The sequence below is a fragment of the Fundulus heteroclitus genome, chromosome 17, assembly GCF_011125445.2.
Source record: "Fundulus heteroclitus isolate FHET01 chromosome 17, MU-UCD_Fhet_4.1, whole genome shotgun sequence".
In the NCBI taxonomy this organism is placed as follows: domain Eukaryota; kingdom Metazoa; phylum Chordata; class Actinopteri; order Cyprinodontiformes; family Fundulidae; genus Fundulus; species Fundulus heteroclitus.
In genome coordinates this window covers 13,136,745-13,161,976 of record NC_046377.1, presented here as the reverse complement: position 1 = coordinate 13,161,976, position 25,232 = coordinate 13,136,745, and the positions used below count along the sequence as shown (strand labels likewise).

Below are 25,232 nucleotides of genomic sequence, written 5' to 3'. Positions count from 1 at the left end.
ATGAGAACCTTTTTTTTGCTTTGGTCTGAACTGTTAAGACAGTATATGCTTTAAAGATTTGTCTATATGTGTATGTTTTTAATGTTAATAACATCTCTTGACTGCAGAGTCCTATTAAGATGTCACTTGCCTTTTTTAAGGGGTTTAACACATACAAATGGTACTATCACAGCTGCACTGCTTTTCGTTCCTCCCTCTAGGATTCCCTGGTGCTAGTATTTCATTTTATTACTCAGTCCTTCTCTTACACAGTCTCTGCCTCTAGCTTTCTCCTTCCATATCTTTCTTCCTCACTCTAAGCTGCCAAGCGCATAACTTTATCTGTGTGTGTTTGTGTATGGTGCCAGGCAAAAAGAGCAAAAAAACAGACTGCTGTGACATTGGAATGACCTATGAGGAAGGGTATAAACAGAGAAAAGGATGTTGTTGTAGACAGGACGATGTGGAAAAGCACCGGCGTATCAGAGGGTTTGCCAGACTGCTCCTTTTGATAAGCCCATATTAGGCGTTTCTCCCAGGTCCCTATGATTCATATGGAGCTGTGACTCTGATGTATAAACAGTTCTCTTTGATGCAGCAGCAGTTGACGCGCTGTGGCATATTGGTTCTTATGCTTGTGTGCACCAAGTCAAGCATGACGAGCAGTAAATTAGTTTTGTTTCAGATGCATGAAATGATGCGAAAATTGCAGGCAGTCTTAGGGTTTTTTTTCCCCCCCACTACGCTCACTCTCATTTGCTCCTTCATTGATGCCCTAGGTCCATGCAAGGATTAAATTCCTAATTCTGTTTTCATCCTGGTCCTTGCAAAGAAATGTAGTGATGTATGCTGTAACACATGCACACGTACTTGCATGCTCCATTAGTCCCGATCAGATAGAAACTCTTGCCTCTCAATATTATCTTGTTACTCCATTGAACTGTTTTTCCCCCTGATTTGCACAACACGCTGCATGGATAATTTTTTGTTGTTTATCCTTTAAACTTCTTTTTAAAATTAGTAAGTGGTGTCTTGCAGAAGTTTTTTTTTTTTTTTTTTTTTTTATATTTTTAAACTTTTCCACAATCGGTTGTGTCACAATCACAAACTTTAATATATCTTATTACGATTTTGAGTGGTTGACCAATCTTCAAGGAGCACTCCTAATCATTCTGAAAAGAAAAGATGATGGATGATTTTCCTTTTTTTTAATCAACACAAATCTGAAAGTTTGGCATTAAATCTATACATACAGTTCTTTACTCTGATAATTGAAAATGTATTCTTTTGCAACCACTAGCCCATATAAGTAATCTAATTAGCAGGGTCTAACTGTATAATTTAATCTCAGTATAACTACAGCAGTTCTGTCAAAGCCTCAGAGGTTTGTTGTAGAACAATAGTGAACATACCACAGTGATGATAATCAAGAACCACTGCAAATGGTTCAGGGATCAACTTGGTCAAAACTTTCAAGCAGGATTAGGTTTTAAAACAAAATACCGAGCTTTGCTAAGACAGCACTCTTCAGTCCGTCATTCAAAAATGCAAGAGTATGGCACAACTGTGAAGCTGACTAAGAGTCAAAGAAGCAGTCGAGAGGCAAGTGCACCTCTGGAGGAGCTGCAGAATCTGTTAACAGGACGGCTCTTAACTGTTCACTACTAAAATCTGGCTCAACTCGGCCCTTGTGAAATGAAACCGATAAAAAGTTGTTTTAAATATTTCTACAAGTCATGTAGGATACAGTGCAAAAATATAGAAGAAGGTGCTTTGGTCACATGAAACTAAAATGGACTTTTTAGGCTTAAATACAATAAACCTTGTGGTGGAAAAATAATGCTTCATATCGCATTGAACAGACCCCAAACAGCAAAAGATGGTGGTGACAGGATCATATTGTGGGAATGTTATTCTTCCGTAGGGACAGGAAGACTGGGCAGAGTCTCAGTAAGAGGCTGAGAAATACCTCAGATAAGAGCAGATATCAGCTTCCAGCAGGGCAACAATCCCAAACTTAGTCAGAGCTAAAAGGTAGGATTTAGATCTTACTGAATTTATGAGCTGGCATGGCTCAGTCAAAGTCCAAACCTAAATCCAATTGTGGCTATACATGAAAATAGTTGTTCACAGACGCACACCATCCAATCTGATTTGGTTTGTGCTGTTATGAACTGAAGAACTGAGGAAAAGTTGTAGATATAAAAAAGATATGCAGTACTCTGTTGGGAGATCACATACAATTCCAGTAATATACCTTAAGATTTCCAGAGATAGAAATAATTTTGCTTGAGACTGTATTATTTTACTTGAAAGATCGTTTGTATGCCGGCCTGTTCGTGTTAGACAATCTACAGGTTAACCTTTTTGAGAAACCTTTTCATCATCCTTCCAGAAGGTTGTTTGTGGTGTGTAGCTCCTAAAAGTTACCCCCATCATAGGCCGCAACTCTCCTTGAACTTTATTACTTTGCTGAAGCTTTGGATTGACCTTAATAAGTGGTGCTCTTTAGAAAATGTGAACTTGTTCCAACTTGAAAAGAGAATCGATGCTCTCGATGTTTGGTGCTGAAAAGAGGTCGGTGACTTCCTTTTTAGTTGTGAGCTCTCAAAGCATGGTTTCACAGTGGGGATATAATGAAACCAAAACTAATATACCTGCAGGTTTTTGTTAAACACATGAAGGAGCTTTCAATAAAAACAGAAATATAACCAACACCAGCATTCTCATGAATAGGGTGGCAGTTGTTACAATTTACTTACTGAGATGTAATGTTGCTGTCATTGACTCCTCTAGGGATGAAGGGCTTCATACATTTATACCAAGATCATTACTATAGTTTATTTACAGGGATAATTTACGTTCCTTACAGAGTGGATCCTGCAGGTTTCCTTTGAGACTTGAACAGTGATATGCCTTTCTATTTTTGTCACATCCACATGCTGCTGCACTTTTTCTTTTACCTCGGCACTTACAGTCCGTTCTCAGCGTCGGTGAGCATCAGTATGCAGTGTTACCACAGTAATTGTAGAACAGCAGGTTTAAGGGGAACCCCTGCTGCTATTTTAGCCTGAAGGTAGTTGGATTGAGGTAGGATCAACTTAATGTAATTCCCCCTTTACAATCACTCCACCTCTTCCTGTCTCCTCCTTCCCCTAAGGATACAGCCGTGTCTCGTGGCATAACGTTAGAGATATTACAGAAAGAATTAGCGAGGCTTACACAGGGTTTTGTGTTTTTTAGTCTTTGTGTGACTCCCTTTTGCCTTTCTTATGTATATTTTTTCTGTTGATAGGATTTAGTATGGCTTATGTCTGTGGGAAGGCATTGATTGACTTGCAGCCAAACTCTCACCAGCCAGTTGCAGAGAATTTCTTTGCTCACTTGGAAGAAAATAACATTTTCATTTCAGCTAAGTCTTGGACTTTCAGCATTTTTGTGATTGCTTGAAATGCAGTTATAAAATTAACAGCAACAAAAATGTGAGCATATAACTTTTGACTTTTATATCTGATAAAGGATTCCCTATTCTACTCATTTATCATATATAAATAATCAAGATTGTGATTGAAATACATTTTTAATTAATAAATGATTAAGGTTGCAGATTTCTAGGAATTTTGTATGGGAATAATCAGGGATGATCCTAGAACTTAAGATACTGAAGGCTGGTCCTAAACATGGATTTTGAATAAAGCCAAAGAAAACATACATTGGGATATTTTTAACTAAAAAGAGCCATTTTTGTGCAATACACTTGAGTATATAAATGCCATTGATGTTAAGACTCCAAACATGTACAACATTTTAAAACATGCACATTTTATATAGTAATTATTTATTAAGTCTGATCATTTTAACAAGAAGGTTTTACGGCTGTATAGAAATGTTGAACTGGTTTCTGACTCCTGTAATTAATGATGCTTGGCACCGGTAGCAACATGCTTGGAGCATTTTTGCATTTCACAATCACTCTCACTTTCCTATGGGCTTTAAAGTTTGCTTTAACCCACTGTGTCTCCTATAAGGGAATCTATTTATGTGATCCCAGTTCGAAAATCACTGTTATTTCTGTTTTAAAGAGGCATTATCTGTCTTATCATGAATCACCTGATCCAACTGGGGTCAGAATCACAAACAATGGAAATATAGTTCAATAATAATATGTCATAATCATTTATGTCTAGAATGTATCAAAGTGTAAGCATCCAGAAAAAGTAACAGCATGTGCAACAGGAACTGTTTTTTTTTATGAATTGAAGGAGAAAGGAACTGAATGGTCACAGATATGAACTAATGGGGGTATGAAAGCTAAGGGGAAAGCTTCTAAAAATTAACTGGTAAAGCATTGTATAATGTCATATTTCTTTTACAGTATATTAACATTTGGAATAGATGACAATAAGATTTTTCGATAAACAAACAGAATTAGCCTTTTTGTTTGATTGTAACCAAGACAAAAATTTCTGAAAATTGTACTAAAGCAAACCACATTTGTCCTTGCTGCTGTCTTTGCCCTCGAGCTACTTAAGAAAAGTGACAATGTTCATATTGTGTTCAGCTTCATTCACATTTAAGTTTATCTATTTAAGGACGAAGCAGATCACTTGTTGAACTTTGCATCAGCTGTCCCATGAAGGGTTAACCTTTTATAATGAATAGAGTATGAAAATATATTTGTATTGCATCGAAGAACTCTCCTTTACTTTTTTTTTCTTTTTTCTCACCAGAAATTCATTCTCATTATTTATTATCTGAGCTTACAAACAGATGTGACAAGTGCTAAAGGGTTTTATCCCTCTGTTCAACCACCTTCTCTTCCTGTCCCTTCGTTCTGCATTGTCATGGCGGTTGTTCCAGCTGAGCTTTGACTGAGCTCCTGCGGGCTCTCTAGGCAGACGTTGCAACCAAATATGCAGGACCATGCACTGGCATGTGTTTAAAATTGTTTTCTCCATCTTTCTTCAAGTATCAAAATGGCCGTGACTCGCCATGGAAAGTCAAAAGCAAGGCAGAAGAGAGGAGAAGAGTGTGGTGAAATGCTGTGTGACAATTTTGCATCCTCTTGCTTGCTGCTTGAAAAGACTATTGGCTTGAAAGCTTGTCTGATATGTTTATGCCACAGGCTTAGGGATGGATTTAAAAGGAGAAGCATTTAAGGGAAGGTAACCAGTATGTAGTGAAGAGCTGTGAAAAGATGTAATGAAGTGTAAACTTGCCTGAACTCAGGTTCCCCATTTCTCAGTTGGTGACCTGATTCTCATATTTGACTCAGGTGAAGAATTACTTTTTTTTTCAAATTTATTATATCATTTCCACATGTATGCAATGTTTAGATAATTATACAAAGCCGAACATGCTCTTGCAGTTATGTTATAGCTCAGTTTAACAAATTTATACCACATTTCTTGCTCCGTTTCTCTGCAGATGTGCCAACATCTGTGTAATTTAATGTTAATAGGTTTATAGAATTAAGAAATAAATATGCTGTTATCATCCAATGACAACCTAAAGACTAGTGACAATGTGCCAACATTGCCTAATTTACATCTGCTGAGATTTTTAATTAAACAGGTTTTCTTTTAAGATTTTTTTAACCTCTCGATAACAAACCAGTCAGCCAGTCTTCTTGGATAATATCTCAACAACCTGATTCTTAAATGAAACAGATAATTTTTTTCCAACACTAATAGAGTCCTTTGTGTATTTTGGTATTATTAGATGTGAAAGTGAGCTAATTTGCAACTAAAGCAGAAATATTAAGACAGCAAAGTTTTAACTCAAGAGAAGTTATTTCTTAAGCAACACTTAAAGTAGTGCATAATTATGAAGGAGATGGTTTATGGTACACGTTTTAACATTTTTTTAATGAATAAAAATGTGATACCTTTGCTATGCACTTTACTTTGATACATCTAAATGATTTTTAAATGCATTCAGGTGCCTGCACAGGGCACTTTATTAGGCTCCAACATGAACTAGCATTGCAACTCGATTTTATTTTTAATCTTTAGAAGGATCAAAGTAAACAAAGTCAATAAAATGCATGCCATACTTTCCTGATTATTTAGAAACATAAACAGCAGATATTTTTAATGAAGACCTCACTTGTATTTGCAAAAAAATAAATCCTTAAAATCACAACAAATTAGACTAACCTTTCTTTGAAATCACAAGTATAACTTCTTTTTAAAAACTTTTGACTGAATACTTGATTTCCAAATTATATTTTTAATGTCATGCATTATTTTAAGTTTTTTTAATCATTGCATCATTTTGCAGAGGGAAAATGTAATGTTCTCAAACTCTGACTAAACTTAGAGTAGAACTGTAGCAGTAGAGGTGAAAAAATATTTTCAGACCCCTTTTTTAAGTTTCCAAGGTTCGTATTTAAATTTGCATGAATGGGAATAATTATACAGCATTGATTTGACTACTTAAATATTAACATTGTAAACACTTCCATTTCTAGCTCACACTGGGCTGCTTTCCATAATTATAGACAATTATTTAAAATTACAGGCAATTATTACCCACTATGACTTTATGACAACGTTGGTTTTAGTATTTGCATGTGTATCAAAAATGGTGCAAGGAAATGAATTTACACGTGTGCACAAGTACATTTTTAGAAATAATTTCAGGACATGGGAACATATTTAGTTTGCAGAGGAGCTTAAATATCAAGTCATTCAATCATAGTCATTCCCTATAATAAATTTCTCATTTTCAATTTGACCTTTTATGGAAATTACACATCCATTTTGCCACTTCTACTCGTTTATCAGATCTGGTAGCAGTCGTACGGCCCAATTCACTGAATGTGTTTAAAACTGGAATATCTCAGCAGCTGTGAGGGCACATTTGACACATCTTGTCAAACTGCTCATTTTTCAGTTTTCTGAGATCGTTACAGCCGAGGCTACAAGTCTCTGCAGGTGTAGACATTCTGTCTTCACTGGTGTGTCTCACATTTTCCATCTATCCCACATGGCCTAGACTGAGATGATGTGTCCTGGATAAGCATCTGAACAGGAAGACAAACTATGACATGATTTTTATTTTTCCCAAAAAGGTAGTTGGAACAAGGCTGCAAGTCTGTGACAGTGAAACCAAAAAGTCACATTCAGTAAATGTGTTGGTGTCCTTCCTGCCCTTCACATTGGCCTTTTGTTGTGCTGGATACAATGCAAAAGCTAATCTGGGGTATTTAAGGTAAATTATCATATGTTTTTTTTTGTTTGTTTTGTTTTTTTTAAATAAAATTTTTATTCATGGTAAATTTTCGTTAAAAATATGGTTAATATTGATAGAAACATAAGATCATCAAATAATGTAAATCTAATTAGTGATTCTGTTTTTTATGTATTTTTATTTAAAGCTAATTTACAATAGTTTATTAGTAGCTGTGGTAGCTGCTAGGTTTGAGCTATAATAGTATGAGTGTGATTTTACACTTTCAACCATTTTATTTATTATTTTGATTTTGACTTCATTTATATAGATGGATATATATAGATATATAAAATATTTGGTTTCCTAATAACACCGGCTGCTACTAATGTACTGTAGATTCCACAGTTTTCAAAGTGTGTAGTGCAACTTGGTAGCTTTGTAGTAGTTGTTTTTGTCAAGAAAGTGTATTTAAACTAACCCAATGGTCTTTTTCTAAAGTTCAATGTCATAATTCTGGTTTACTGGTTTGTGTTTCCTTTATTATTTTTCTGAGGCGAATAATATGAGATTAAGAGATGTTAAACTAGAAGAAAATCTAACAGATTAATAATGAAACAAGCAGCGATTCTTGTTCCAGCTGTGCATCATAAACCAGAACTGGGATCTTAAATACATGTCTTGCAAGGATTATAAGGGAGAGCTGTAATCCAGGGGCTTTGAGTAAACCAAATCATCCTCTGATGGGGCTCACAGATGTGCATTGTGATCTGCTTTAGTGTCGATGTGTTTGTCTTTATACTTGTGTTTTATACAAAGGGTGCATTGGACAGTTAAAAAGGGGACTTAAAGAAACTTTTCCTATGTCTTGCCCTTATGTAGTCAGCACCTTTTTCTGGTTTTATTTTAGATGATTTTTATCCAAGTCAGTGTCAACTTGCAAGGTGAATTTAGAAAGCAGAGTAGGAAGATTTAGAGACAAATTAAGGCAGCCGTTTAATATTTTATTTTAATCGCCACAAAGCCTCCAGAATGATCAAACTTCACTGTTTAGAGGAAGGACGAAAAATGCCGCAACTACCTGCAGTCATTGAATGATGTAGAGTAAAGATGAATTAAAATCTGGGGAGACATAAGAAGGAAATTGTCATCATGAGATATTTGAGCCTAAGCAGGTCTGACCTTGTGATGTGACTTCATCAGAAAAGCACATTTTTGCCAGAGGGTTGCTTAGAAACCAATAACTTTGGCTTGTCATAAAGCTGTTTTTTTTTCTGTGGTAATTTACAGCTCTGTCTTGGCACTGCCACTGTGAAATTCTCTTGTTGTTTGACTGTTCTCCTTTTCCCAAAGCTGATTTATTTAAATAATCCAGTGAAAGCTGTATGCGTTGTCCCTCCAGGCACCAACAGTCCTTAAACTTGGTCGGCACCTTCTCTCTGAAGCTCTGTCAGTATGTCTAGATGTTGAGGCTTTTCGCTGAAGGTAATCTGGTATGTTAATACAGGAAATTAAACTGTGTTTTTCATATTCCCTGGATTTAATTTGCATGGCCCATTTTTATCATCCTGCACAGGCTTGATCACAGCAAAAGGGTTAAGTTAAAGTTACTGCTGCTTTTTCTCTGACCTGGCAAGATGATTTTTCACTACTGCATAATCCACCTGTAAATTTTCTACTCCCAACTCATGTTAACCGTCAATTTGTTTTTAGAAGCACATTTGTGTGTAAGCACTGATGTTTCATTACCCCGCTGGCAGTGTAGGCTTTAAATATGAAAGCAAACAAGCCACGCTGTTCTGTTCTGTTTTAGTTTAGTTGGCTGCTGGCTTGATTTCATAGTAAGAGGGGAACATTTTATTGTTTCAAAACATGTCCTTACATTTCTGTACTGATGCCCCAAAATTGGAAATGCTAAAATTTAATTAAAGAAACTCCAAATTAAAACATAGCTTCTATTTTGTTTTTATTTCTTTTTTTAGTTTTCATATCCTTGGGTGGTTGTACTCACAGACAGTGCTTTAGTGTCTCCTGGAATACAATGCCTCGACATTAATGAAGCAGTGTTTTGGGTGGTGCATGCTTTAGATATGTTCTGCTTTTCGTTTTTAGTTTGAGAACCTTTTAATCCCTGCATCTTGTCACAGATATTTTCTTTGATTCTGGAGTCTCACTGTCTGAGTGGTTTTAACTATCTTTCTCCATTAATATTACTTCCGTTACAGCGGTTTCATTATGATTGGAGGCCTGAAGTATTCCATGTACAAAATGGAGTGATATGATTCATGATTTACAACAGCTTTCTGTGTGACTGCACTGTCTGGATATTAATGAATAGAGCAGGTGATTGGGGGAAGGGAACAGTATGAATGTACAAATTTGACTGGGTTTGCAGGATGCCACCGTTTCTAAAGGTCAAGTCCTCTCAAAGCATAGTTTGATTTGACTAAAGATTGACTTAAACTTTAGAGTTGACACCTGGAATCCTAAGTGGGTGTGTTTTTCTTATTATGTTTGTGGTTGTGAGCTAATGCAGAAGCAAAAATAATATTGCTGACCATATTACTCTTTAGTAATATGTAGTTAACATGGCTAGCATGTTTTTATGAACACATTTTACTGGTTTCTGATACTGGTTATAGCTGGTTCTGATTTCTGTTTTAAAGAATGTAATTACTACTAGCATTTTAAATAATTCTTTCTGACATTGCTGCTTAAGAGGTTATTAGTTAATCATATTAGGAGCAAAGGTGACACATCACCATATGTCAAAGTGGACATTCGTTGAGTCAAACTACTTTTGAAAGACACAATGATGTGTTGGTAACATTTTAAATAGCTTTCAGTCTGTTTATAATAGAGCAGTTTATCGCACCTGTTGGGTAGGGACCAAAAAGTGGTTCCCAGGTGGCATATATTGTTTGAACCAATAGTAAAAAAAGTTAAGGACAGAAACAAAAGAAGAATAACAAAGTATTTGGTGGCAATTATGTACCTTAATGCAAGTTGACATCTGCCGTTTCACACTTTAACCGAATACCTCAAAGTTTGTGTACATATACTAATTAAGCGGTGTAAATTGCAGGTATGAACTGAGATATGGATGTTCGTTTTTAATTAGTTTGCCTTTTTTAATTTAATATATATGGCATAAAAACAGTCAGTTTAAAAATTACTGTTACCGACTGTGCCAATTTTGATTATTGCTTGAAGGTGTAACTAAATTGTTTTGATAGGACAATTTTGCTATATTTTCAATGAGCTGTGCCATATTTTCACTCAATATATTTGAGAATTGCTCAATTTGCATCACACCTTGACATTAAGGGGTTAGGTCACTCATAAAATGGTTCCAAACCCTAACCAGGTGAAAACTACTGTGCAATAAAATGTAGTGATTTATCCAATAAAATACAGTAATTTGGTGATTTTCAAAAGGCTATCAACATTTCCAAATATGGTATGCTTAATTGCTTCCAGAATTTTTAAAAACTTAATTGCGTAAATTATCTTGTGCTGAAGTTTTCACTAGGTCAGTTTGTTCCTTCACCAATTTGCCAGGGTACAAATTGACATCTGGGGGCAGAGAACTGACTTGTGTACCCAAATAGAAAGCTTAAAAATTACACAAAATACAAACAGCTTACAGTGTTTGTGCTGCCTCCAAGTTCATCCTATACACCTCACTGACTCTGAAAAGGGCTAACTTTAAGTTTTCACTTAATAAGTTTCCAAAATTTAAAATTGAAATTGAAAGCATAACATGGTAATGCTTACAGAAAAAGATTTAAAAGTTTTAAACTAGCTGCTCACTGATCATGGCTGATCAGCCAGCAAAATCGTCTGATTCCCATCACCAGCTGATGTCTCAGTGCATTACTGGTCATACTGACAAAACTCATGTAACATTCAGGAAGTTAAATTCACATGCAGAAAAACACAGTTATAGAATTATACGCAATGGTACTTTGGAGATCCTTAAAGCTAAAAGAAAGGCTTTGGTTTAGATTTTCAGCCACCCAGGAGATGACAACCCTAAGTGCCCAAGTGGAAGGTCACTGGGTGATTTCTGTTGTTTCTTGAAGACGTTTCGCCTGTCATCCAAAAGATGTTTGGATCGTCAAGCAACAACTACACAAACATTGAGTTGAACAGAGGGTTGGGCCAGCGACTCGCATTGCCCTAATTGCCCCATTAGTGACCTTAATAGCCCTATTAGGGTGATTCTTCTGACTGCAATTTCGAAGCCTGTTTGTTCCAACCATGTTTAGAATTGAAGAGCCTTTTGGATTAGAAACGTCTTCACGGGGAAAAAAGTCCTGTTGCCTTCCGCTGAAGCACTTAAACGCATCGCTCTTTGATTGTATGTCACTGATATACCATCATACAGAAACCAGTGTTTAGCCTTATTTCAGTGTTGCCTATGGTGAAGCAAAATATCCACTCATTCTACCTACAAGGTTACTATAAGAATTAAATATTGTGATGAGTGGAAAATGAATGCTTGACGTCAAATAAGAATCAAGAAGATTGGGTTAGGAGGTCAAAGATGGTTAAGGAGAAAGTGAACACAAATTTTACTTAACCTCTTAAAGGTAGAGTCTGCGATTTTTCCGTAACATTCCCCAAGTCCCCTTTTGAATAACTGAGCATGCGCAAGATTGTCTTACCTGCTCTTCTGCTCCTCAGGGGGATCGTGTGAAAAAAATCTCCCAAATCTACTCTGGTCTTATTTCTTTCTACTGAGGCTTTCTTCTTCTTCTCATAAACATTATAGGGTGTAAGCAGCGGAGCTACAATGAATGTCTAACCCCGAAGCTAACCGCTAAGCTAACAGGATACATAAACACTAGGAAGCGGAAGCCAGGAAGCGGAAACTAACAAGGAACGAGCACGCACACTGGCGTTATGTGAGCGCGTCAGAATGATTGGCATGTGGAACAACCAATAGATGAGGTGATTCCCCCTGAACTTGAGAGACAGAGGAGGGTGAGAGTAGGGCCAAACTCTGAGCAATCCCTGGTATATGGACTGGCAGGGATTGGTCAGAGATTTTAGAGGCCTGCAGCTTTCACACATATCTAATTTTTTAACGTCCTTTTTCTCAATACATAATGCATCGACTACTGTCTGGACTGAAAGACCAGGTCACCCAGTATAACAAAAAGTATTTCTGAGCAGTATTACCAAATATAGCTTTGAGACCCAAGAATCTTGGTCCAAACATAGACTTTTATACATCTGAAGGCTGAACAAATTAATTCCTCTTCAAATATATATTTTTGATCAGTTGTAAACCTCGGTTAAGGATCTGTCAGGAGAAACAAAAATGTTTGAAAAGGAATAGATATTTTTTAGATATCAAAAAGCCTGTTTTTAGACTACAGCTGTCAGGTTTTAAAGCCACACTAAGTAATATTTTTATCTTAATTTTTATCTTAATATACCCTCTTCTAAGTCTTCTAAGTGTTTATGAGATTAGTGTCTCTAGCTGAAAAACTACACTTGCAACTGTTTGTGAGCCAACCTGGAGTTTGTCTTGCAGCTTTGTTCTCGTTCTCGTGGTAAGAAAAACAGCTTTACGGCAGCCATGAGAAGGGGCACAAATATTTACGACAGTAAATACTCACTGTTTTTCCAAAATGTCCTGTAGGGGGAGAGCCACTTGAAAATTAGTTTGTGGGGCTTTAAGAGGTTAAATCTCCAGCTTTAAAGGAGAACTCCTCATGGGTATGTTGAGTAGGGGGAGCTAAGGGAGAGGTGAAGCATTGGCATCAAGGTGATGACAGCTTGGACACAAGGTTTAATATTTCCCCACAACTCTACATTTGGCATTTAGTAAATCCAGAAGGGGATCATATACATTTCATCTTGAGTTGTATGATAGATCATTAAATCTCTCTGAACGAATCCTTGTCATTACCCAACTATTCTTGTACAATCAGACTATGATTACCAGATATTGATTATTACACTCTGAAACTTCTTCTCTGTGGTTGTGGTTCTGTGTCAAATCCAAGAGGCCTCCCTTTCAGTCGCTCTGTCTAAGTCTGACCCGATCAGAGGGAGGTGCTAATGGCAATCTTTCAACAGTCTTAATGACTTGGAGATCTAGATCTGCTCTGATAACACACTGCCAATCACAAACCACATGAGCATCTATTGCAGCCTGAGCCAAGCCAGAGCGAGCATGTGGGTGTATCGGCATGTTATATGTTTGAGTTACCTTGTTGGGAAACAAAAGATTGTTTAAGGGGAATCTGAGTAGTTATATTGAAACTGAAGTCACAGTTCCCAGATGGCTATGTTGCGAAATATATGTTAGGAAAATGAACTGTATCTGAACTTTATACTACAAAGGGGGAGGATTTCTAATCCCCAGATGTGAGAGCAAAGACGGTAAGCAGGAACAAAAAATGAAAGAGACTTAACAAGAGAGAAGACTGGCAGATGTCTGCCATTTCCTCCTTGACAAATAGGGGTTTTCTTGGATGGGTATTTGCCTGGACCTCTTCTTTCAAGTGCTCCTTATTCTGGGGAAAATGGGGAGACCAGAATTGTTCTTTGACACATTTAAAGTTAAGCTCAATTTTATTTGTGCCCCTAGAAGATTTAATTATAAACTATTTTTATTCAATAAAGAACTTTGTTCCTGATACAAAATAAACATTGATAGATATTAATCTCTTAAAAGATAAGAAAATTATGTACAAGGTGCATCTATTGTTTTTTTTTTCAAACATTTTCATGTAAATTGGCACTTCAAATTCTTTATTTTCTTATCAATAACTGTTTTATTAGCTTTATAGCCATGGAAATGTTTTCACGAGTACTAACCAGCTTTTTGCATGTTTCCACCAATATGTCAACAATTAAAGCCTCCTTGCCATCATCCTAATCTTTAGCTCCCGCCACAAATTCTCTATTGGACTAAGTGTGGATTATGACTTGGTTACTCCAACATGTTCATATTGCTTCTAGTTAGAAGAAAAAAAATCTAAAAAAATTTTGATGTCCAAAATCTGCCAGGGGAATGAATAATTTAGAGTTTGACTCTGGACTACATGAGTAAATTAGCATTAAAAAAAGTTACTTTTACTGTGCTGTTGAGATTTGTGGGTAATGATTAGGACTGTGAGATAAAAAGTCTGTTTCTGATATTCATTAATTTGTGCAGTTTTCTTCTTCTTCCCTAAGCATTGCCACTGGTGTTTAGTGGAAAATTAACAACATAACTAAGTTCATGATGATAAATCAAAGCCTTGTCCACATGATGTTAGTTTTACTTTCAGGAACATTAAAAACCCTCTTTCACAATGGTTCTGGGGGCTTTATACGGTAAAAAAAAACTATTCAGATAAATAAAATGGACAAGACTGATACAAGCTTTCTAAATTAATTTGGTTTATAAGGCTCAGGGAAGGCAACATGTCACCAGTGGACATTTTAAAATGGCCCTTTCTGGATTTTACCAGCAAATGTGAAGCTGAATTCAAAAGTAATTCTAACTACCACTATTTCTTATGCATGTCAGAAAAAAAGAAATTACAGTAAGATTTCCAATCTGCAGGCAATAAATGTGCATGAGAAAAATGGTTTTACTGAAATATGTCTCAGGTGAGGTTTGAATCAACTCACAGTTTGAGTTAATTTCCCATTTCTTCCTGAACCTAGGGTTTAGTTTATTGTTATTGTTTATGGTTGCAGTGGAAATTGCTTAAAGAAAGGCAAAAATACACACTAATCTTTCCATTTAACTATGTAGTCTATTTTTTTTTCATTTTGCTTTTATTAACGATTGGTTACAAGTAAGAAGTGCTTCAAGACGAAATGTTGTGTTACTGTTTGACGTTCTTCAGGGAACAGAAAAGTCTGTTTGGTGTAAATTGAGTAATCGCTCATATGATTTCCCTTGGAATGTGCCGTTTTAAATCTCAAATATTTGAATTATTCATAAATTGTCATTTGAGGCATCTTGATACTTGTAAACACTTTTGATTGCTACATGTGTAGTCATGGTGTTCGTCTCCCCGTCTGTGTTCTTGCATTTACTTGACATGTACCCAGTTGACAGTACAATCTGAAGGCTTTCACTGCAATATCAACAGCTCTGTGGTGGATTAGACCTCCTAACCCTGATCTTGACGGGGTATTTTGTGACAGTAATCCATGCTGCTAATCCACGTCTTGATGTAAACACCAAGGACAACCCGCCTTCTATCCTCTGTGTCCTCGTTTTTCCCCCCTCTGCTGCCTTCCTGAGAGAAGTGGGTATGCCATCTGTTTATTGTATCAGCAGGGGTCAGTTTATTGTGGTGCTCGTGTTGGACCTACTCTCTCCCTATTCATTACTTAAACTGTTGTCTTTTAAATGAAAGGGCTGCCCAATTATTATCCTACATAGTAATTACATCTGGCTATGATTGATAATAACATTGTTGCGGTTTGTTGTTGGAGTGCAGTTGTCGCTGGTCACAACAGGAATGACTTGAATTGTTTTGTTTGAATGAAAACAGTTGTTTGCTTCTACTGTAAAAGTGAAAGCATCTCTTAAAGGACAGATGTGCTGTGGCATACCTGCATCATGGAAATAAGATGTTTGTCATTTTCCTAGAATAAACTGCAAATGCAGTGTGGTTTGTATTTAAATTTTGAGACACTGTGAAATTATTTGGAAAGATTTTATTTATTGTTTTCCTAATAGTATGAATAGAAAATCCTGTTCTTCGATTTGCCAGATTTGTGTGTGTTTCAGACAGAATTGTAGTGATGGAGTGTGTTCAGCTGTGTAGTGTTATGTTTGTGTTTGCAGATTAAGAGGCATATGTACAAACATGCATTAAATGGATGTTGGAGTGCGTTTAGGGACTTTGTTTTGCTGCAGTCCTGCGGTGTTGTTACTGTTCATAGCAGGGCTTTCTTCTCTGGTCAGTGCCAAAGCTCAGCAGGCAGGCAGGCGGGCTTGGTTGCTTTTTGGTGGGACGGGAAGGAGGGTTGGCGGTCCACTCCAATCCTTGCATCCCCTGATTTGGGACACATCTCTATCTTTAGGAATCCTTCCTACTGTGTCTTTTTTTATTGCAGTCTATTTTTCTGCCTTTTGTTACTGAGTCTTCCTGTGTTTGTTGGTAACATTGTTGCTCATCAAGCTGCTTCTTCTGTCACTATAGCCAGAACAATATTGCATATTAGCATTGAAAGAGAAATGATTCATGATACAAGAAGTTGTCATGACAAAACATTTAAAATCATCTTTTTGTTTTGTTTTCTACAGAGATATAGTTAAAGTAAAACTTAAAGGTATGTACTCCAAAAAGATCCCACATTTTTATTCTGTCTTACATCAATTGTGTTTTAAACTATGAAAGTTTTTCTTTTGAATGCAAACTTTCTTCTGAGATTAACCTTTTATAAATAAAAGTGAACTTGGATCATTAAATATGTGAGGTCAGCAAATTTTGTTCATATTTGAAGATGGTGTTAAAGCCCTCAACTAAATGTAAGCTAAAAGAAAGGCATTTTATACATAAGGTCATATCTTTATTAGTGTAAATATTTAAGAGGAATCCAACAACTATGAAGTGAAGAAATATGTAGTTGCCAATAAACTCTCTATCAATAATCAACAAGGATCAGTTTGAAAGATTACAATGGCAATCAGAAGTTGATTGCAACATTTTGGTCAGTTTTGCAAAAAAAAAAAAAGGCAACACAATAAACTTTATTTCCTTAGGAAAAGAAGATGGAAAAAATAACTAATAATTGTTCTTTTAAATTCATAACTAATTATGGATAAAATAAAATAAATAATTTCTTGTTAGAATTCTCTATCAGTGCTTTAGGATGATTAAAGAATATATTCTAGACCAGGTCTCTCAACAGGGACTTTTCTGAGGTCTGCCATCATCTCACTGGCTTTTACAAGTAATTAGTTGAACTTTCTTATTTTAATCGGTCAATATTTGAATGATCACTTATCGTATGTGCTGCCTTAATTTCTTTTTTCTTTTTTGTTTGCTTGTGTGAGACGTTGCCATTCATTTACTTCCTTTACACATGAAATAGATTGCCTTAAAAATCTGCAGCACTTTTATTTGTGTAATTGCCTCACTTCTCACCCACTCCTCTCGTGATCCTGGTTTACTCATAAGGCTGGTTTCCAAGGAAGATATTTTTGTTATTGTTGTGAGAAGGTAGGCTGTTTCCAAAAGAAATTGGCAGCTGTTTCATTTCCTAGTAATTTCACCCAGATAAACGCTTTTCTTTTCTTTCAGGCTTTTCATAGAAGGGGGTTACTTTGTTGAAGCCTATTTATTTGTCATCTTTTTTTTCTTTTTTTTACTGTCATCTCTGCTTGTAGCTCTGATGTTGCCAAAGTAAAATGGTTCCTGTCACGTCTATTTAGTATTTTCTGATTGTTGTTGTGCCCCAAATTAGCCCTGTAACCATCAAAGTGCTTTCTATGAAACAAGTTATTTAAATGGTCTTTGAGCTAAAAGTGTTGGTTGTGTTTTGTCTGTGCGTGAGTAAAGTATTTCCCCCTGTCCAATAGCCAAGATGACAGCTTTTCTGTTCTGTTTGACTTAAGAAATGACAGACTTGATTGAAGATGCTCTTCTCATTTTTGACAATATTCTTTTTAATGGAGGACTGTTTAACTTGATGTTGTGTATGTATGTATGTATGTGTATATATATATATATATATATATATATATATATATATATATATATATATATATATATATATATATATATATATATATATATATATATATATATATCCTCTTATATGCCTTTTGATGGATTTACTTAACATATTGAAAACAAAGGTAGAAAAGAAGTAACCCCTACTATATTCCTGGAATATTCAGAATTAAATATTTTGTTTGTTTTAAATCCCACACAAATAATTGACACACTTAAAGTATGTACATATTTCTTCTTGTGTGTGCCTTCTACTTCAGTTCAGTAGAACACGGATATGTACTGTAGTAACCTGATATCTTTATATGTCCTTGACATGTTGGTTTTAACAAAGTCTGGTGTCTTTATACAGGTATGTGAAAAAATAGGACCCCTATGAAAGATTGGATTTAACATTTGGTCATGTGGATATCTAATGCAGATTTGAACATTACTGAAACATTTATGTTATATAATATGAAATAAATAAAAAAATAGGAAACGCTTATAATAATGCAATTTCTAGTGAGGATTACATTAGGACACCCTCGCATTTATTTCTTCTTAAAATGGGAAATATTAAACAAAGGTGTATTGCATAAGATGCATGATGATAACAACATTAATTAGCATTTGAAAGGAGGTTTAAAGGAGATATGTCATGGAAAATTCACTTTTTAACCCTAAATACATTTTGTTGTGTACATTGAGTCTGTGGGAGAGGAGTGCAAAAATTTGAATGTAGTCTCTCAAAGTGCTGCGTAGATATCTTAATATTATGTATGGGTCGTATTTTTCAAGCCATTCAGTTTCCTCTATTCTCTATTGCAGCTTTTGAACAATTACGTCACAATATTTGCCGTCAAACTGCTAAACAAGGTCATGGACTTCTGGCTTACCAATTTCGCAACGCCGACTTTCTCCAATATTTTGTAGTCCAGGTTCAAGGATGCCGAAGCAACCACTGGATAAGTGAAAATGTTCGGTTCTTGGGTGTATTAACCCACACAGTTCATTACACCTTCCCCCAGCATACAATATGTAACAAGGAAGGCATTAAAAGTTCACCCCAAGAGCATACTGCAAGATGTTAAAGCAAGTCTACAAAACTCTACAATGTCATCACAGGACCAACAGCAGACTCTCTATAGTGTTGACGTGAAAGGACTTGTCTGGACAATCAGAGACTTCACCTTTGCTCTCCTTTAGAAGAACACAAAAGACAGAGAAAACAAAAACAAAGATTCAGATCTCTAGAATAATGTTCTCTGGGCAGATGGGGTTTAAAGTTTTTAATAAATAAATAATTAAAAAGCTGAAGCAGAACTGGATGCTGAAACACGACAATAATCCAAAACACCCCAGTAAATCCACCAAGGACAGACTGAAAACTAAGAAAGAAAATACACTGATATATTAGAATTGGTTGATGGCTACAAGAATAGTCTCACTGAAGTACTTTAACACAGTGTTAAAGAACTTCACCCCAAACTAGCTGTTTGGGGGTGGAGTAGTCCTGTCTCCTCAGCTAGAAAATGCATTATTATTAATTTTTGTATGCAAATAAAACAAGCTTAACTCTTTTTTTGTACATGCAGTTAAACCACTTTATTTTCCACATGACTGTATATAGATCACAATAAATTATATTCAGTCCGGCAGTTCATAAGACGCGAACTACACACTAATATTCATAGTCAGACATCAATTCCAATCTATTCTGTAACAAAACTGTCCCCAATAACAGACCCTCAACAAACAGCATATACAGACTGACAGAATAAAATAATCTAAATGTTACCATCAAAGGAAGTCACCTCAGTTCCACTATAGCTGCAAAGCTGCACTGCTTTCTGGAGCAGATTAAAACACAGGGAAAAAACATTCTTTAATCTTATTTAACTTTATGTTCAACTAATAAAACAAAAGCGATACATATAGAGAAAACAATTAATTTATAAAATACATTTAAAGAAATGATAGACGAACTGCAATTCTAAAAGTTGTCAAGTTGCCACAGTTGGTGGTGTGGTGAGCTCGTTCATATTCCATGTTATTCATAAATTAATAGATAATTTGGACATTAAAAATACCACAAAAAAAACATAACATTAAACCTCTGAAGCTGTAAGGATTTGATTATTTTCTTTTTATTAAAGGCTCTAGCACTTATGTAGTGAACAAACAAAATAAGATAAGAACGGCTGTTTTTAATAAAAGTAGATGTGTTAGGCTGAAAAGAAGTATGTTTTGAACGTGTTCAGTGTAACTGTGGAGTAATCTTGGGTTTGACAAGTAAAAGTTGAAAGAGGGGGTGATGGATGACTCAAAGAGGAAGAAACCTGTTGACTGTAGCTGGTTGAGTTGATGGTAGATTCAATAAAGAAGATTTAAGAAAGAAGACCCAAGACCGAAGAGTCCAATGCCCTTTCACAATTCAGGGCCAGTTTGTTAGAAGCGCCGCTGTGGCTTTGAACTCGTCAATGAAAGCAACCTGGATGTTCCAGAGATGGGAGTCTCACCCAGCAGATTTCAGAGCTGAAGCTGAAACAACTTGTCAAGCCAAAAAGATGAACCTCTGCCCTTGTTGTCAGGACGGAGACTCAAGTCATGAGTCTTGGTGAGCAGGACATTATCCAGACAACAGTGTTGCCATTGAGAGGAGGAAAGTTTTTCATCCGAACAACTCCTTCGCCCAGAAATCAGAAACACTTTGGGATTCCATCTGCGGCATGGGTCAGTCTGCTCCTCTAATTTCAAAAGCCTCTCCTGAACATATTAGCATTCAGACTTAGATAAGAGTTAGGAAGTTGGTTACATTTTAATTTGTGATTTCTGTTGATTAATAATGCTGTTACTAATTCCCTGCTAAAAGTGTACTAACTAAAGAAGCATATCAAATTCTATTAGGAGTTGTGGACATTCAATTATTGAGTCAACATTTCAGTTCTTTAATGGTTGTAAAACAGAAATGGTGCATATTTCTAAAATTATTTAGAAGGTTACCTGTAGCAACATTTAATAAACAACACCCTTAGGGACTTTTGAGTCACTAAAAATTAACCGATCCAATAAAAAGTGCCGTTGTGTAATAGTAGGAGCCACCGTTAACTAGGGCGGTGGACAGCAAATCGGTGGCCTCAGGCTACCAGGTTGCCCAACTTGTCCACTGAAAAAGGGTGGGGCCCTGGAAGCCTAGAAGGGAGGTCATTAGTAGATCGGTCGTGTCCTACTTATCTAGCTAAAAAGGTCTCACAGGAACTCTAAGCAGGGTAATACTCGTTAGATTCAGAGGACTCTAGAACCCTAGCTAGTATGAGCTTTAACCCAACATGGGGAAGGATTGAGGAGGGGGTTTAGTTAAAATCCAACAAAAACAAAGTTAAAAGGCTTGATTCTTAGTGTCGTCTCTTGAATAATATTTAAACCACAATGAACTTTCAGTGTTTCCTTTCTGTTGACAGACTTCATTTCACATGGGCCTTAATGACTTAACCTTTGATAAATGGAGCAGATGATGGAAATTAACAGCACAAATTGACAGCAAAACTAAGTAGAGACCAACCCTGTTCTCACTTAGCAAGTTCGCATGAAATAATGTTTCGGTTGTTATGGCACTTGGATACCAAAAAACGCAAATAATGATTAGCTTGATAAAAAACCTTTACCAGATAAACTCCTAAAAGGCTGTTTTACAAGTTCAACACTCCATTTAGGTGTGAAATAAGACACTAAAGTTTTCCAATTCAGCTTCTAAACCTGAGCATAAAACAGTTGCCTGCAAACCATAATAAGGGAAATTATAACTTGACACTAAAAATGGAGATTGGCAATTTTATTAAGAAAAATGCAAAAAAAAAATGAAAAATGCAAAATGCTAATGCAAAAACCTACTACCTATCTACTTATATTGCAGCAGCTTAGATTATGAGAGAGAGAGAGAGAGAGAGAGAAAATTTGCCAATAATTTGAATAACATGCATACTATGAATGCATGAAAGCAGCCATGGAATTTATAAATAATTTAGTCCAAATCTGTCTTTCTATACCTAAATTAAAGGATCCAAGCCTGGATTGGGGAGGGGGTTAACTCCCTTTTTTCCACATGATTAATGCCATAATGCTAACCATGATTCATATTAGTTAGTTGACAATGGGGTGTGTGTTATTATTTAAATGTTTGTTGTATAGTTTTATGCATCCATTGACGAGGAGTGACACCAGCATCACAGAATCCATAGGTTTATCTGTATTTTGCATCACATTGACTGTATTTTTGGGTTGGTTTGTGGTTTTACAACTTTGTAAAAGCAAACCAACATTGCTATTTTAGACATGTGAAATAACAGTTACTCTACAGTGAATTTTCATTCGGTTTTAACCATCACTGTTCCTTCTTTTTATTGCAAGTATTGCATCTGACTTTATAAAGAATGCAGAAAAAGCAATGGAAAAGTTGGGCAGTAATGGCACATCGCGTCAAAGATCAACTATGCTTTAGAATATCAGTCACTCTTTATGTCCATATGTGTGCACTCATGTCTGATGTATAAATCCTCAGAACCAGAGCAAGCTTTAATTAATGGAGTTTGATGATTAGGAGGCAAAGGCAAACAGCAGTTAAATGAGCCCCCCCTCCCCTCCTCTCCATCAGTGAGGATAATTGCGTTTCAGCAACAAATTTATGTGGCAGACACGCTGCCTTTGCAGGGGCATCACTGATGAGGTGTTTTTAGAGCGTTAATGCTTTACAACTGCCAAACTTGCATTTCTCTAGGGAATCTGCATGAAGCTTTTGTCTTGTTTTTTTTTTCTTTTTCTAATAGTGCAGTGTTTTGTTTAGTTTGTAGCGGTAAGCTGAGTGTTAATGCAGTTGTGTTTATACACAGGAGAATAAGTGAAGATAAAGGATTACCAAACCCTTTGTCTCCCTTCATCATCCTGCCTCACACTTGATTCCCTTTTAGTCTTTGTTTAACTTCTCAGTATCAATTGCTTTTACTGTTTTCCTCCTTTTTTATTCAGTGTTTAGCTTTAAATGCAGAAAGAAAAGTTGGCTGGGATTTGCTTGGTCGCTGCTCTCACTGGTGTGAAATTAATACTCGACTCCCTTTTTATTTTTAGCGGTACCTTATGGGTTTAGTACCCTATCATCAATCTTCAAGTGGCAGCAGCTTTCCTGAGGTTCTCTGTTTAAACCTCTTTCTTTCTCTCTTCTTTACACCATCCTTTCTTTAGTGGGTGAGCACTATATGGAATCTTGTATATGCATTATTTTGCAGTAAATACAAAATCAACAATGGCAGTCTTATTTGGTTCACAACTACATGTGCAGTGAAAAAGTATTCATGCTTTATATTTTTCATATTTTTTCAATACAAACATACACCATCATGTATTTTTGGAGGGATTTTTCTGACACAGTCACAAAGAAGCACAAAATCAGCCCTTTTTACTCTGACAACCTTACGTACTAATCCAGTGCAGCCAACTACCTTCAGAAGTCTCTTGATTAGTAAGTATTCTAGCTATGTATAACTGAATGCAGCTGTTATATGAAACATCAGTGGTTTGTTGGAGAACATTAGTCTAGGATTTTGAAGTAATGGAAATGCATCAGACAAATTAAATTGTGAATAAGTTTAAAGCAGGTTTAGGTTATCAAAGAACAACCCAGACTGCAAACATGTCACAGAGGACTGTAATACCTACCAAGACAGGATCCTCCATCTAAACAGGGTAGACGAGTAGAAAATGAATCCTGGGAATGAACCATCAGGCACAAGGTAACTCTAGATGAGCTGCAGATAATCATAGCTCAGGTTGGAGAATCAGTTGACCAGATAACTATTAGCAAGACATCCACAGATTTGTCAGTTATGGTACAGTGGGAAGGATATTACAAGAACTCCCATTTCCAGTTTGTCAGAAGTGATAATGGGGACACAGCAAACATGTGAAAGCAGATTATCTCGCCATGTGAGGCTAAAGTTTAACTTTCTGACTTTCTGAACAGCTTTATGTAAATGAAAATGAGCATGGCACTGATATTGAACTACATTGTCCTAATGGTACAACATGGTGGTAGCAAGCACATTCTATGGATGTGTTTTTCTTCAGCCGGGACAAGGAAGTTGGACAGAGTTGTTGGGGAGGTGCGATTTAAAGGGTTGAGTCGAGGTTTGAGGTTCAAATTCCTGCAGGAAAATGAAGGCATGTTTTTGTGTATAAGTGGCCTAGTCAAAGTCCAGACCTGCACTGCATTGTGAATATGGTGGAGGATTGAGATTCACAAAAAATCTTCCTCGAATCTGACTGATGTTGAGCTGTTTAAAAAAAAAAAAAAAAAATCATTAATAATTCAGCCTTTAGATTTCCGAAGCTGGTAGAGACATATCCCAAAAGCTGTAATTTCAGCAAATGGGGGTTGGGTGGTTTGGGTACTTAATAAAACTGCACACTATATTTTTCAGAGTGATACTTGTAGAAAGAAAATAAAACCATGGATGCCTTTTCTTTAAAAAGCAACAGCACTGATATTGGTAGCTGTTAGGTGACAATATGATGGAAGATTTAGCCTCCAAATCTGGGGCTTAAATTAATTGTCACTAACCAACGTTTGTTTCAGAAGTATTTGATATATCTCCATGTTTTGGTCACTTTTCTTTCTCACCTCATTACTTTGTTCCAGCTATGCTAATGATGCCTCGTTGCACACGCATCTGAACATGCATCACCTATCTCTGAATCAGTTTCTATTCCTCTCATCATCCGCTTTGGAGCTCTTATGTGCTGCGAGCCCGCTCTGCTTTGCACTTGCTCTCAGTCCACCTTTATAGAGAAATAAAGAAGAGTGCCAATTCTGTTGAGAGGTTGCGTTTTGATGAATGCTTATATGTGAACCTGGGATGAGATCTGTGGTTTGTTAATACCGGATATCAGTTCCAGTCATTGGTGTGAACATTCATAGGGTCATAAAATAGAAAAATATTCCTGAAGTTCACAAAAAAATAAATAAAAAATGAACCTAACAGGCTTTAATGTAGCTTTACTATTTGATAATTACATGATGATTTCAATAATAATGCTTGGAGCTCAGATGCAACACTAGTGATTTGGGGATAAATGAGTGTTGATGTTTACATCCTATAAGGATAGTATACACTTATATTGACTCCTGGATGCAATGATTACATACAGTCTGTGTTACAAGAAGGCTTTCAGCAATGTGCATTTGCATGCCTGTATTTGTTATGTTGAGGCTTTTGCAAATGACCTTAGGTCTGAGGGGAAGCCTAATTTTGCAACTGTTAGCGTTTCCCACTTAATTGTTCCTTTTTGGCTCATAAACTTCCCTCTTTGTGTGTGGATGTGGGAGTGTGGATATTTGAGTGT

The 25,232-nt window shown here is 36.2% G+C and overlaps 1 protein-coding gene across 2 annotated transcripts in view; it reads left to right on the top strand.

Moving 5' to 3' along the window:
- plxna4 (plexin A4) overlaps window positions 1-25,232 on the top strand; it is a 301,699-nt gene that overhangs the window by 8,018 nt on the left and 268,449 nt on the right. The window lies entirely within an intron of this gene.